General features: G+C 44.6%; 1 pseudogene; it reads right to left on the bottom strand.

The window, feature by feature from the left end:
• LOC139371054 (sodium-coupled neutral amino acid transporter 3-like) overlaps positions 1–13,095 on the bottom strand; it is a 55,464-nt pseudogene extending 42,369 nt beyond the window's left edge.
• Between the last annotated feature and the right edge of the window lie 457 nt (positions 13,096–13,552).

Raw genomic sequence — 13,552 nt, 5'->3', positions numbered from 1 at the left:
TAAAGTAATGTTCTGAAATTGTTCACAGAACGTTAAGAAACAACGTACTTCTGTGGGAATGTCAATGCATCAGCGTAACATTTCCTACAGGTTTCCCCATGATTCTATTTAAAGTCATGTTCTCAGAACGTTCAGAGGACATTAAGAAACAATGTTGTGCTGCAGGAATTTCAATGTTTTCTGCAAGTTTCTTCATGGTTTTATTTATGAAAACTTTCCATTAAAAAACACAAGAAAACAGTAACGTTCAAAGAGTATAAAAACACTACTGTCTCCGGCTCACCATGCTGGTTTAAGGTTTAATTAGCAAAGGTCATCAAAATTGTTAAAAGGTTTAAAAAATATATATTTTAAATGTAATATATGTATTTTGTGTTAAAATAAAGAAAAGTATAGGGCCTCTCGAGTTGCGCAGCGGTCTAAGGCACTCCATCGCAGTGATTGAGGCGTCCCTAAAAACCCGGGTTTGATCCCAGGCTGCGTTGCGACCAGGAGACACATGAGGCGGCACACAATTGGCCCAGCATCAATCTGGTTAGGGGAGGGTGTGGCCGGCCGGGATGTCCTTCTTCCATCGCACTGTAGCGACTCCTTGTGCCAGGCTAGGTGTATGCACACTGACTTCCGGGTTAAGCGAGCAGTGTGTCAAGAAGCAGTGATGCTTGGCAGGGTCGTGTTTTGGAGGACGCATGGCTCTCGACCTTCGCCTCTCCCGAGTCCGTACGGGAGTTGCAGCGATGGGACAATACCGTAACTACAAATTGGATATCACAAAATTGGGGAGAAAAGGGGGTCTTTTTTAAAACAGGTGCCTAATTTGCATAAAGACGTGTTGTATTTGCATATATGAATACATTCACGTAAATGGGAGGAACAGGGCTGCAACCACCAAACACTTGCTCTACCTGCACTCACCTGCGTTGTATAGAATCCCTAATGAATTACTGTTGTTATCACAGTCTCTTGTATAATTAAACAAGTGTGTCAATAGCAGGATACCCGTGGATAAAAAATGTACATGCTTGGCTCTAGACTACACCTATCTATACATACGTTACAGTGTTTGTGAGATCGGACATACTATCACTATAATCTGAGTGTAGATTTTTGGAACTGGCTTTCATTTCAGCGCATCTAATTTGTAAACGGTATTAAATTATAACTTTTTTAAATTCCACAAAAGATGAACACGCATCAAAATGAAGTTGTCTTTTTTCTCTTTATTGTGATGTAAGTGTCAAGACGGTACGTTAAATCCCTGATGAAGCTTTAGCGTTCTTATAGATTCAACGGAGAGCCAATGTATCAAATAAAATGTTATTTGTCACGTAAAGAACAGGTGAAGACTGACAGTGAAAAGCTTACTTATGGGCCCTTCCCAACAATGTAGAAAGAAAATATAGAAATTAGAGAAAGCTAATATCACATAATACTTCAATTAATAATAAATACACAATGAGGTAGACATGTACATATAACTAGGAATAAAGGGACTAGGCAACAGGATAGATAAACAGTAGCTGCAGCATATGTGATGAGTCAAGAAAGTTTGTGCAAAAAGGGTTAGTGCAGATAGTCTGGGTAGCTATTTGGTTTCTGTGCCTTCGGAAAGTATTTACACCCCTTGACATTTTACACAATTAGTTGTGTTACAAAGTGGGATTAAAATTGATTTTAATGTCATGTTTTGTCAACGATCTAAGTGAAAGTGAAAGAAAAATTTGAACATTAGTAAATAAATAAATAAAACTCTAATATATCTTGATTCGATAATATTCAACCCCCTGAGTCAATCAATACATGCTGGAACCACCTTTGGCAGCGATTACAGCTATGAGTCTTTCTGAGTGAGCCTCTAAGAGCTTTCTACACCTGGATTGTGCAACATTTGCCCATTATTATTTTCAAAATTCTTCAAGCTCTGCCAAATGTTGATCATTGCTAGACAGCCTTTCATGTCTTGCCATGGATTTTCAAGCAGATTTACGTCAAAACTGTAACCCGGCCACTTAAGAATATTCACTGTTTTCTTGGTAAGCAACTCCAGTGTAGATTTGGACTTGTGTTTTAGGTTATTGTCCTGCTGAAAGGTGAATTCATCTCCCAGTGTCGAGTGGAAAGCAGACTGAACCAGGTTTTGCCTGTGTTTAGCTCCATCTGCTGTCTCAGCCACTGCCTGTCACCAAGGGAGTACCCCAAGGCTCAATCCTAGGCCCCACGCTCTCAACTTCTCAACTTACATCAACAATATAGCTCAAGCCGTAAGAAGCTCTCTCATTCATTTATATGCAGATGATATGCAGTCTTATACTCAGCTGGCCCCTTCCCTGATTTTGTGTTAAACACTCTCCAACAAAGCTTTCTTAGTGTCCAACAAGCTTTGTCTGCCCTTAACCTTGTTCTGAACACCTCCAAAAAAAGGTAATGTGGTTTGGTAAGAAGAATGCCCCGCTCCCCACCGGTGTGATTACTACCACTGAGGGTTTAGAGCTTGAGGTAGTAAACTCATACAAGTACTTGCTGCATGCTAAGGTTCAATCTAGACTTGATTTCCTCTATCGTAATTGCTCCTCTTTTACCTCAGCTGCCAAATTAACCCTGATTCAGATGAATATCCTAGCCATGCTAGACTACGGAGACGCATTTTATAGATCGGCTGTAATGATGTATTGTTGTCTCTACCTTCTTGCCCTTTGTGCTCTTGTCTGTGCCCAATAATGTTTGTACCATGTTTTGTGTTGCTACCATGTTGTGGTGCTGCCATGTTGTGTCGCTACCATGTTGTTGTCATGTTGTGTTGCTACCATGCTATATTGTTGTCATACGTCTCTCTTTATGTAGTGTTGTGGTGTCTCTCTTGTTGTGATGTGTGTTTTGTCCTATATTTTTATTTATTTTTTATTTTAAATCCCAGCCCCCGTACCTGCAGGAGGCCTTTTGCCTTTTGGTAGGCTGTCATTTTAAATACTTGCCTATTTAAATAAAGGTTAAACAAAATAAAACAATTCTGTTTCTTTGTTATCCCGAAAAACACCCCAGTTCGACGATTACAAAGCATACCCATAACATGATGCAGCTATGCTTGAAAATGTGAGTGGTACTCACATGTGTTGTATTGGATTTGCCCCAAACATAACATCTTTGTATTCAGGATATCAAGTTAATTGCTTTGCTACATTTTTTGCAGTATTACTTTCGTGCCTTGTTGCAAACAGGATGCATGTTTTGGAATATTTTGATTCTGTACAGGATTCCTTCTTTTCACTCTGTCAATTAGTATTGCGGATAACTAAAATGTTGTTGATCCATCCTCAGTTTTCTCCTTTCACAGCCATTAAACACTGTAACAGTTTTAAAGTCGTTTTTTATACACCATCCAAAGAATATTTAATAACTTCACCATGCTCAAAGGGATATTCCATGTCTGCTTTTACATTCTTTGCCCATCTACCAACAGTCCTTCTTTGTGAGGCATAGGAAAATCTCCTTGGTCTTTGTGATTGAATCTGTGTTTGAAATCCACTGCTTTACCGAGGGACCTTACAGATAATTGTATGTGTGGGGTACAGAGATGAGGTAGTCATTAAAAAATTATGTTAAACACTATTACTGCACACAGAGTGAGTCCATGCAACTTAGTATGTGACTTATTAAGCACATTTTTACTCCTGAACTTATTTAGGCTTGCTGTAAAAAAGGGGTTGAATACTTACTGACTAAAGACATTTCAGCTTTTCATTTTTTATTAATTTGTAAAAATGTTGAAAAACATAATTCCACTCTGCAATTACGGGGTTTTATGTGTAGGCCTGTGACCAAAAATGTTCTTTATCAATTTTAAATTTAGCCTGTAACAATACAAAATCTGGAAAACATCAAGGGGGTGTGAATACTTTCTGAATGCACTGTAACTATTTAACTAAATATTTAGCAGTCTTATGGCTTGAGGGTAGAAGCTGTTCAGGGTTCCGTTGGTTCCAGATTCGTGCATCGGTACCACTTGCCATGCGGTAGCAGAGTGAACAGCCTATGACTTGGGTGGCTTGTCTTTCACAATTCTGTATATTTGTATCTCATTGAGCACATTTCAGCCATTACCGGGGTGTTTGAAAGGTCATCCCAAACATTTACGTGGTCGTAACATTAATGGGGAAAAACAACCGGCTCAAGCAAAAGGATGAAAGAGTCACGGGAGTAAAATTAAATCAATCCAGCCAGACATATTTAAGTGACAAGTGGATTTTGCGCCCCTCAAACACAGGAAATAGATGGCTGAAAAAGACAGATCCTCAGGTCGGTGGGGCATGGTCGCTGGTTTAATGGGGTTTGAAATGTGAATGGGATGTGAGTGGGGTGAAAATAAGGGCCAGTGCACAGCCACCTCCCTCCATACAGCCACTGAACACCCTCTTTGTTCAGCTAAAGCTCACATGACACAACAGTCAGGCCCAGAGGTGTTACACACAGTCAGTAGCCCTCTGCCTGCCTCTGCTCCAGACCCTTTCCTTTGAGGAAACACACTACCCAGCTAGCACATAACATTCTGAGAACCATATGTTTCTTAGAGCTTGGTGAGAGCGTGGTTGTCTTATGGTTATTTTACATACAACCTTCCCACAACTTTCTGGGAATGGGGCAGGATAGTTGCTTGCCTTTGAAACATTCACAGCTCATTTAAGGATCTTCTGAATTTGTTCTTGGTATTGCATTGCTTTAACAGAACATTTCCTAAAAGTTCAAACACGGTTACATTTAATATCAATTTTGTTAATGTTCTGCGAGCGTTCTCCAACTGGTTTGACATTAGGAATCAAATAGTTAACATTAAGAAACAACATTCTTCTGTGGGAATTTCAGCATAATGTTTCCTACATGCTTCCTCATGGTTCAAATTAAAGTCATGTTCTCAAATTGTTCCGAGATCGTTAAGAAAACGTTCCATAAAAACCACAAGAAACCTTTAACAACGTTCAGAGAACAATCTAAGAATGTTATTTAAAAACGTATACATTCCGTTCTCAGCATCAACAAACCTCTCTCTAAGTGTGTTCAGGTGTGTTGCCCACTAATTGGCCACACCTGATCTTAATAAGTGCTTGCTTCCTCTGAAATGGGGTCTGTTTGAATAGACTAAAATGAACAGCTTTGTATGCGTAAAAAACATTGCATGCTAGCTCTATCCTGGTAGTGCAGTGGACTAATTCCATGGATAAAGAACAGAACATTATAGGTTTGAATATCACTGATGCTGTGTCACAATAAAAAATAAATGTGTTTTGCATGATTAATGCCTAAGGAAATGAATGTCCATGTGTCCTGTTTGTGCTTGGAGTAATAAGAAAAGCTAGCAAAATAAGCTAGCAGTGTAGCAGTAGCCGCTGCACAGCTACTCTTCCTGGGGTCCACATACTGAAAGTCTTATTGAAACATTCAGAGAAGGTTTTAAGGAAGTTATTCAAAAACCTTTTAAATAACTTATAATTTCCGTTCTCAGAGTGTTAATATAACCTCCTAGCAAAACTTTAAGGAACCAGAGTAAAACATTCTCAGAACCTCACTGCAACCTAAAAATAAATGTTCCCAGAACATGCAAAATGTTCACTTCTGTTCTCAGAATGTTTAAAAAACGTTCCGTATTACCAGTCAGGAAACGTATGGCTTTGTTCCCACACCAATGTGAAACCAAAAACACATGTTCCAACAACTTCCAAGGAAGCAAATGTGCTAGCTGGGTAATCTCCTTACTGCAATCCTACCAGTCAGTCACTGGTCACGTTGGAGGCTATAGGCTACAGGTCCCAGGGCCCACCTGGACCTACACTCATACACAGGCAAGAATGGTGTCAGATGTGTGGTCTGATGCACCATGCCTTAGAGCAGACTGCAAGCCATACCAATAGTGGATGACTAGAATGCTTATCAGTGGTCTATGACTCCAATGTACAGAGTAGGTGTTAGGTGAGGTCAAAGGAAAGGGTAAGAGAATACACTGGAGGGATGAGATGTTAGTTGGGTGTGTTGTTGAGTTTTCCCATTGATTCAAACTGACATAGTACTCTGTCAGAAAAAAATAGAAAGAAGAGGAGAAGGGGCCTCCTGGGTGGCGCAGTGGTCTAAGGCACTGCATCGCAGTGCTAGCTGTGCCACCAGAGACTCTGGCTTCGAGCCCAGGCTCTGTCGCAGCAGGCCGCGACCGGGAGGTCCATGGGGCAACGCACAATTGGCCTAGCGTCGTCCGGGTTAGGGAGGGTTTGGCCGGTAGGGATATCCTTGTCTCATCGCACACTAGCGACTCCTGTGGCGGGCCGGGCACAGTGCACGCTGACCAGGTCGCTAGGTGTACGGTGTTTCCTCCGACACATTGGTGCGGCTGGCTTCCGGGTTGGATGCACACTGTGTTAAGAAGCAGTGCAGCTTGGTTGGGTTGTGTTTCGAAGGACGCATGGCTCTCGACCTTCGTCTCTCCCGAGCCCATACGGGAGTTGTAGTGATGAGACAAGACAGTAACTACTAACAATTGGATACCACGAAATTATGGAGAAGAAAATAATACAAATAAAAAGAGAGGAGAGGAGAGGAGAGGAGAGGAGAGGAGAGGAGGGGAGGGGAGAGGAGAGGAGAGGAGAGGAGAGGAGAGGAGAGGAGAGGAGAGGAGAGGAGAGGAGAGGAGAGGAGAAGAGAGGAGAGGAGAAGAGAGGAGAGGAGAGGAGAGGAGAGGAGAGGGGAGAGGAGAGGAGAGGAGAGGAGAGGGGAGGAGAGGAGAGGAGAGGAGAGGAGAGGAGAGGAGAGGGGAGGAGAGGAGAGGGGAGGAGAGGAGAGGAGAGGAGAGGAGAGGAGAGGAGAGGGGAGGGGAGGGGAGGGGAGGGGAGGGGAGGAGAGGAGAGGAGAGGAGAGGAGAGGAGAGGAGAGGAGAGGAGAGGGGAGGGGAGGGGAGGGGAGGGGAGGGGAGGGGAGGAGAGGAGAGGAGAGGAGAGGAGAGGAGAGGAGAGGAGAGGAGAGGAGAGGAGAGGAGAGGAGAGGAGAGGAGAGGAGAGGAGAGGAGAGGAGAGGAGAGGGACTTGGAGGCTTGAGCACAGCACATAGTGGTCAACTGAAAAGCTGCTTTACTGGCTGTCCCCCTCCCCCTATATGTTTATTTCCCTCTTTCTCTATCTGGGATACTAGTCAACTCAACATGGCTGCTGGAGAGCATCATTATTTGAGGCATGTGGATTTATGTGATTTATAGTAGATACATAAAAACATACCTTAAATAAATGTACTGTACTATGTTTCACACATGGCTCTATTACATTCCACATGAACAGTGAGTGAGACATGCTTAGTTTTATGTTGCACAGGAGCAGATGAGCTGTATACAGCAAGCCAGGTGGCCAAGACAGACAGATAGACAGACAGGCAGGCAGGCAGACAGATAGAGGGTGTAGTTAGACAGTGTAGTTAGACAGCGCAGTTTAATAACCCAGAGTTCAGCTGGTCCAGACCAGACAAACCACCTAGCTCAAAATAAATGTTTTTTTCTCACTGTGTAAAAAAAATCCTCTAGACATGACTCAAGGCATAAAGCTTGGATACAGTCTATGAATAATATTTGTGTCTGTGATGGTTGTCTACAATAGTATCAACGCTTATTTAGTCACATTCGGTGAGAAATGCGGTTATGCTGCCAGTAAGACTGTCACGCCCTGACCATAGTAAGCTGTTTATTCTCTATGTTGGTTGGGGCGTGATAGTGACTAGGGTGGGTCATCTAGGTTTTTTGTATGTCTATGTTGGCCTGACATGGTTTCCAATCAGAGACAGCTGTTTATCGTTGTCTCTGATTGGGGATCATATTTAGGTAGCCATTTTCCCCATTGTTAGTTGTGGGATCTTGTCTACATTTAGTTGCCTGAGTGCACTCCAGTGGCTTCACGTTTCGTTTGTTTTGTTTTGTTGAGTTTTGTTTTATTAAAAATATGTGGGACTCTACTCACGCTGCGCCTTGGTCTACTCATTACGACGAGCTTGACAGAAGATCCCACCAACAACGGACCGAGCAGCGTGCCCGGGAGATAATGGCATCCTGGTCGATAGAGGAGATTAGGGAGAGAACATCCTGGACTTGGAACAACATTATAGCAGGAGAAAGGAGACTGCCATGGAGGCAGGACAGCGACGAAGTCGGGGAGGTAGGCCACAGAAACCCCAATATTTTTTGGGGGGAGGGGCACATGGAGCAGTCGGCGGAGCCGAGGAGTGAACCAGAGCCAGTCTGGGAGAAGATGGAGAATTAGGAGGAGAGCGAAATGGGGGGTAGTTGAGTTGGTGGAGGACGCACGGATTTGGAATAAAGGAACGTGTTGTCAGTTTGGTGCCACCTGAGTCGGCTCCCCGAACTCGTCTTGAAACATGTGTTAAAGTTCCGGAACAATTGATGCCGGCTATACACACCAGGTCTCCAGTGTACCTTCACAACCCAGTGCGTCCTGTGCCAACTCCTCGCACTCTCCCTCAAGTGCGTGTCCCCAGTCAGGTCTGTCCTGTTCCTCTTACCCGCACTCGCCCTGAGGTGCGTGTCATCAGCCTGGTGCCACCTGTACCGGTCCCACGCATCAGGCCTCCAGTGTGTCTCCACAGTCCAGTACGTCCTCTGCCTCCTCCCGCACTCGCCCTGAGATGCGTGTCATCAGCCCAGTGCCACCTGTACCGGTCCCACGCATCGGGCCTCCAGTGTGTCTCCACAGTCCAGTACGTCCTCTGCCTCCTTCCCGCACTCGCCCTGAGGTGCATGTAATCAGCCCGGTGCCACCTGTACCAGTCCCACGCATCAGGCCTCCAGTGCGCCTCCACAGTCCAGTACGTCCTGTGCCTCCTCCCCGCACTCGCCCTGAGGTGCGTGTCACCAGCCCGGTACCACCAGTGCCGGCACCACGCATCAGGCCTCCAGTGCGCCTCCACAGTCCAGAGCTTCCGGCGACGGTCCACGTTTCGAAACCTCCAACGACGGTCCACGATTCGGAACCTCCTGAGACGGTCTGCGGTCCGGAACCTCCTGAGACGGTCTGCGGTCCGGAGCCAACAGCAGGGGTTCTCAGTCCGGAGCCAACAGCAGGGGTTCTCAGTCCAGAGCCTTCTGCGATGATCTATGGTCCGGTTCCTCCAGCGACGATCCACGGTCCGGTGCCTCCAGCGACGACACACGATCCGGTTCCTCCTGCAACGATTCCCGCACCAGAGCCACCATGGAGGAAGACGTCGGATCTGCGAGCGGAGTGGGTACTTCGTGCCGCACCGGAACCTCCCCAGATGGTAAATGCCCACTCGGACCCTCCCCTATTGAGTCAGGTTTAGCGGTCGGAGTCTGCAAAACTCTCTTCTCTTCCTAACAAGAGGGAGCATGTATACTTCTAGTTTGGAAGATTTTGTTAGTCACCCTGCCTACAATTTAGACCCTGCTAGTAAACAGTCAATAGATTTGGCATTACTCCACACATCCCAAACATTTCTTTACCTCTAGGTAGAGCGCTATTGTATTGTAATCCTATCCAAGGTCGCTTGGTAAACAAATCCCCTGGGCTAGGAGAGTTTTCTAATAAAAGCAGCATTATGAGAGTTTACAGCACATACAGCTTTTCGTGGAACAAGACTTAGCAACCTAGATCCCATGGCTGCTGCCACCTCGTACCCTCGCTACTGGGGTGAGGAGGTTTGATGGTAAATAGAGGAAGACAAGGGAGTGTGGATGTTATGGTATGTCATTGATTTATGGGTGAGATTATCAACTGGAAACCTGAGCTGGACAGTAGGGTCACGCAGAGACACGCAGCAACACTGATAATCAGCACAGAATATAATGGGCCAGGTTCGGTGCTAAACCCACAAACACATTACATAACCCCTACATAACCAATCTGACACCTGTGAAGCTAAACCCTCTGTGACTCGTCCTGACAGCAGACGCCACCACAGCCCAGATTATTCTTCCTAGCTGGCATGGCAGACTCCTGAGAATGCACTCATGTATATTCAGTATTCACATATTCAATCACAGCAAAAGATAGGACGCGCAGATGTAAGCACATTGAGGTTATTTCCAGCATCCATCACTGTAATTGCATCGGTTTAACACAGCAGCACAACACTGCTATTGGCATAGTAATGAAAGCTCTCCACCCCGGCCCCATTACATTACCTTTCATTAGTCCACACATGTTTTGAAGCCCCTATTCATCTCAATGCACATGTATCACATGAAACACAAGGTGTTACGCACCTGCCAGTGTGTCACAGCTGTAGTTATGATACCTATTACACAGTAAAGATGTATTTACTTTTTAGCTTGAATCTAGTGACTGTTCAATTAGGCCTGTCACATACAGTCTACCACCTGGTTAATTGCCTTTAAATAATTACAGGGCTATTTCTGTCCATGGAAGAGCTCAGTTTAGAGGGACTAAACGGAGTGCAATTGAATCAGATGAACATCTGTGGCTACTGTGAGCATGCCTGACTGGGTTATGCTCTGGGTTTACATCTGTGTACATGCACCTACTCATTGATCTTAGCATTCACCATATAGAACTGCAGAGATGGGAACCAGGTCACAATTGAGCAAGTCCTAAGCAAGTCTCAAGTCTTAACCTTCGAGTCTCGAGTCAATTCCCAAGTAATAAGAGGCAACTCTCAAGTCCCACGTTCCAAAGCTCAGGTCAAGTCACACGTCCTTAATTTTGTTTTCTTTACATTACGCCTACTAATACAGTATATAGGCCTACATAATACATTTCACAGATCATGAAATAAATGTTTTTTGAATCATCATTAATAATAGAAAAGCCATCCAAATGATGATATACCGTTAGTGGTGATAGTACAGCTACAGTTTGACTGACATTGTGAAATCTCCAATTAGAATAAAGTGGTATTGTTTATACCCAGCCCACAACATGGTCTGTGGTTGGCTAAGAATAAACATTTATGGAAACTCTTGCTCAGAGCACATATTTTTGAGCGAGAAGCGGTCAAAATATACAACAATACTCTATTTTCCATCATGCCTTTCCGCATCTGGAGGCACAAGGCAGAACTGAATTTAACAGTTATTTACCATATAACCCAATGCGACTCTCCGCTTTGAGCAACAGAATTGCCACGAATGTATGCTCATGGTGTAATGCAGAATTTAAAAGGAGAGGAAGGTGGTGCTGCTCGTTTGAGAGGGGAAAATCCAAGTCTCTCGAGTCTCTTGAGTGTTACAGCTCAAGTCCAAGTTAAGTCCAGAGTCATAGCTGCTCATGTCGAAGGCGAGTGTCAAGTGTTTTTTATTTTTGCCAAGTCAAGTCTCAAGTCACGTGACTTAAATCCACATCTCTGTAGAACTGTATGTAAGCTACTGTATGTTCATTACAATCATGAACTCATTCATCCGCTTATCCATCCATCCACCCATGTTGGCTCACAGGAATAGGACGACCCCTGTGTTGGCCATGGCGTACGACAATCCCAGAATTCCACTTCCCATGATGGCGTTGCCCAAGTTGAATACTGACATTCCGAAAGAGGTCTTCCCCTCAAACTGATTCCATGGATAAAGACAAAGAGGAGAACACGCTTGTTAGCACAATGCTTAAAACAATCAAACTTGCTTCACAGAAGGAGAGAATGAACACGCGTTACATATTCATCTGAAACATCCACTGGGGCCATAGCACCCTATTGGTTTGGCTTACGTCTGTGAAGCCTGTGGCCTTCTTGTCCTCCATGCTAGACAGGAACTCCTGGCTCTCTGCAAGGTTAGCCTCTGGATCCTCACTTCTGTGAGAATAAAGCACATTCATAAGCACATTAAACAACAAAAAAATGTTATCCAACCACAACTCAAGGACACAGAACTGTGGAATCATATAGGATAACATTCTACTGCTATAGGAGGCTGGGGCTGGATGGTACTGTTCTGTCCTTATCACAACTCGTGATTGTCATAGGTGAGACAAACAGTACACCGAAACATATCCCTTCCTTGTCAATGTTACATACCTGACATTTTGGACACTATTAGGAACAATTTCCCTAAAAAAGTAGCGTAGAGAAAGACGATCCATCATCCAATGAAAGCACAAAGAGGAAAAACAACATAAACACACCTTCAGTAATGCAGCCATGATGGAGACAGTGACACAGTCTGTGTAAACTAATGCATTCAAGCACTAAAGAGGATATGAGGAGACACTGTACGTTGTATGTTAAACAGTTCATGTAATTTCCTGTGACTGAGGGGCAGGTCTGTTGCATGCTGATGGAGGTGACCTCATGATTAGTAGAGCAAAGGAATGCAGTCTCTGATGCTAGGCAGTACTAGGTACGCATGACACACATTTCCACACACATATCCGGAGTAGTTAACAAAGAGCCGTGTTGTTGTTGTGGGGTGTGTGAAGGGAGACATGTGACACTCTCAGAGGGTAGTACAGTAGGTCACACGGGCAGCCTGCCCACAGGACAAGGCAGCCAATCGCAGAGCTCACCTCAACACTCTGACAAAACAAAGCTCAGTGAGGGAGCACATCACACTCAGCACTAATAGTTTAATACTCAGCCAATGTAATATGTTGCCTAAATACCAGAGGGTCTACTTTTTTTTAGATGAAAAGGTTCCCCTTGTCTGCTATCTTGTATCTAATCTTGTCCACCAGCCGAGTCTCTCTCTGTCGAACACTATATGCAGTAGCGAATGAGCCTGGGGATGAGGTTATCTTCTATCTGTGTATACTTTACTTTTTCAAATGAAAAGCCTGTGTATACTTTCGTATGTTTGTAGTCTGCTATCATGTACCTGAGCGTATACTTACTGCTCTGTGGTGTCTCCTGGTGGTATTTTGGCTTCCGCTGTGGTTTCCTCCCCAGGCTCATGGCCTTTCCCATTGGGAATAGAGTTCATCTCTGCTGGCGCCGGTGCTGGTGCTGGAGCTGGTGCTGCTGCTGGTGCTGGAGCTGGAGCTGGTGCTGCCGCTGGTGCTAGAGCTGGTGGAGCAGGTTCAACGCTTTCAGCTGCTTTATCGTCACTCATCTTTCTGCTGATGGATGTGTGTTTGTTTGTGTGTGTGTGTGTGTGTGTGTGTGTGTGTGTGTGTCTGATGTCCTCTTTTCCTTCAGGAGTCTAGGAAATGATAGACAAGCGGCAGTTAGACTACAGCTGATGGATGTGTGTGTGTGTGTGTGTGTCTGTGTGTGTGTGTGTGTGTGTCTGATGTCCTCTTTTCCTTCAGGAGTCTAGGAAATGATAGACAAGCGGCAGTTAGACTACAGCTGATGGATGTGTGTGTGTGTGTGTGTGTGTGTGTGTGTGTGTGTGTGTGTGTGTCTGATGTCCTCTTTTCCTTCAGGAGTCTAGGAAATGATAGACAAGCGGCAGTTAGACTACAGCTGATGGATGTGTGTGTGTATTTGTGTGTGTCTGATGTCCTCTTTTCCTTCAGGAGTCTAGGAAATGATAGACAAGCAGTAGTTAGACTACAGCTGATGGATGTGTGTGTGTGTGTGTGTGTGTGTGTGTGTGTGTGTGTGTGTGTCT

The sequence above is a fragment of the Oncorhynchus clarkii genome, chromosome 17, assembly GCF_045791955.1.
Source record: "Oncorhynchus clarkii lewisi isolate Uvic-CL-2024 chromosome 17, UVic_Ocla_1.0, whole genome shotgun sequence".
NCBI lineage: Eukaryota > Metazoa > Chordata > Actinopteri > Salmoniformes > Salmonidae > Oncorhynchus > Oncorhynchus clarkii.
The sequence above is the reverse complement of the archived record's forward strand: the minus strand, read 5'-3'. Positions and strand labels throughout refer to the sequence as shown.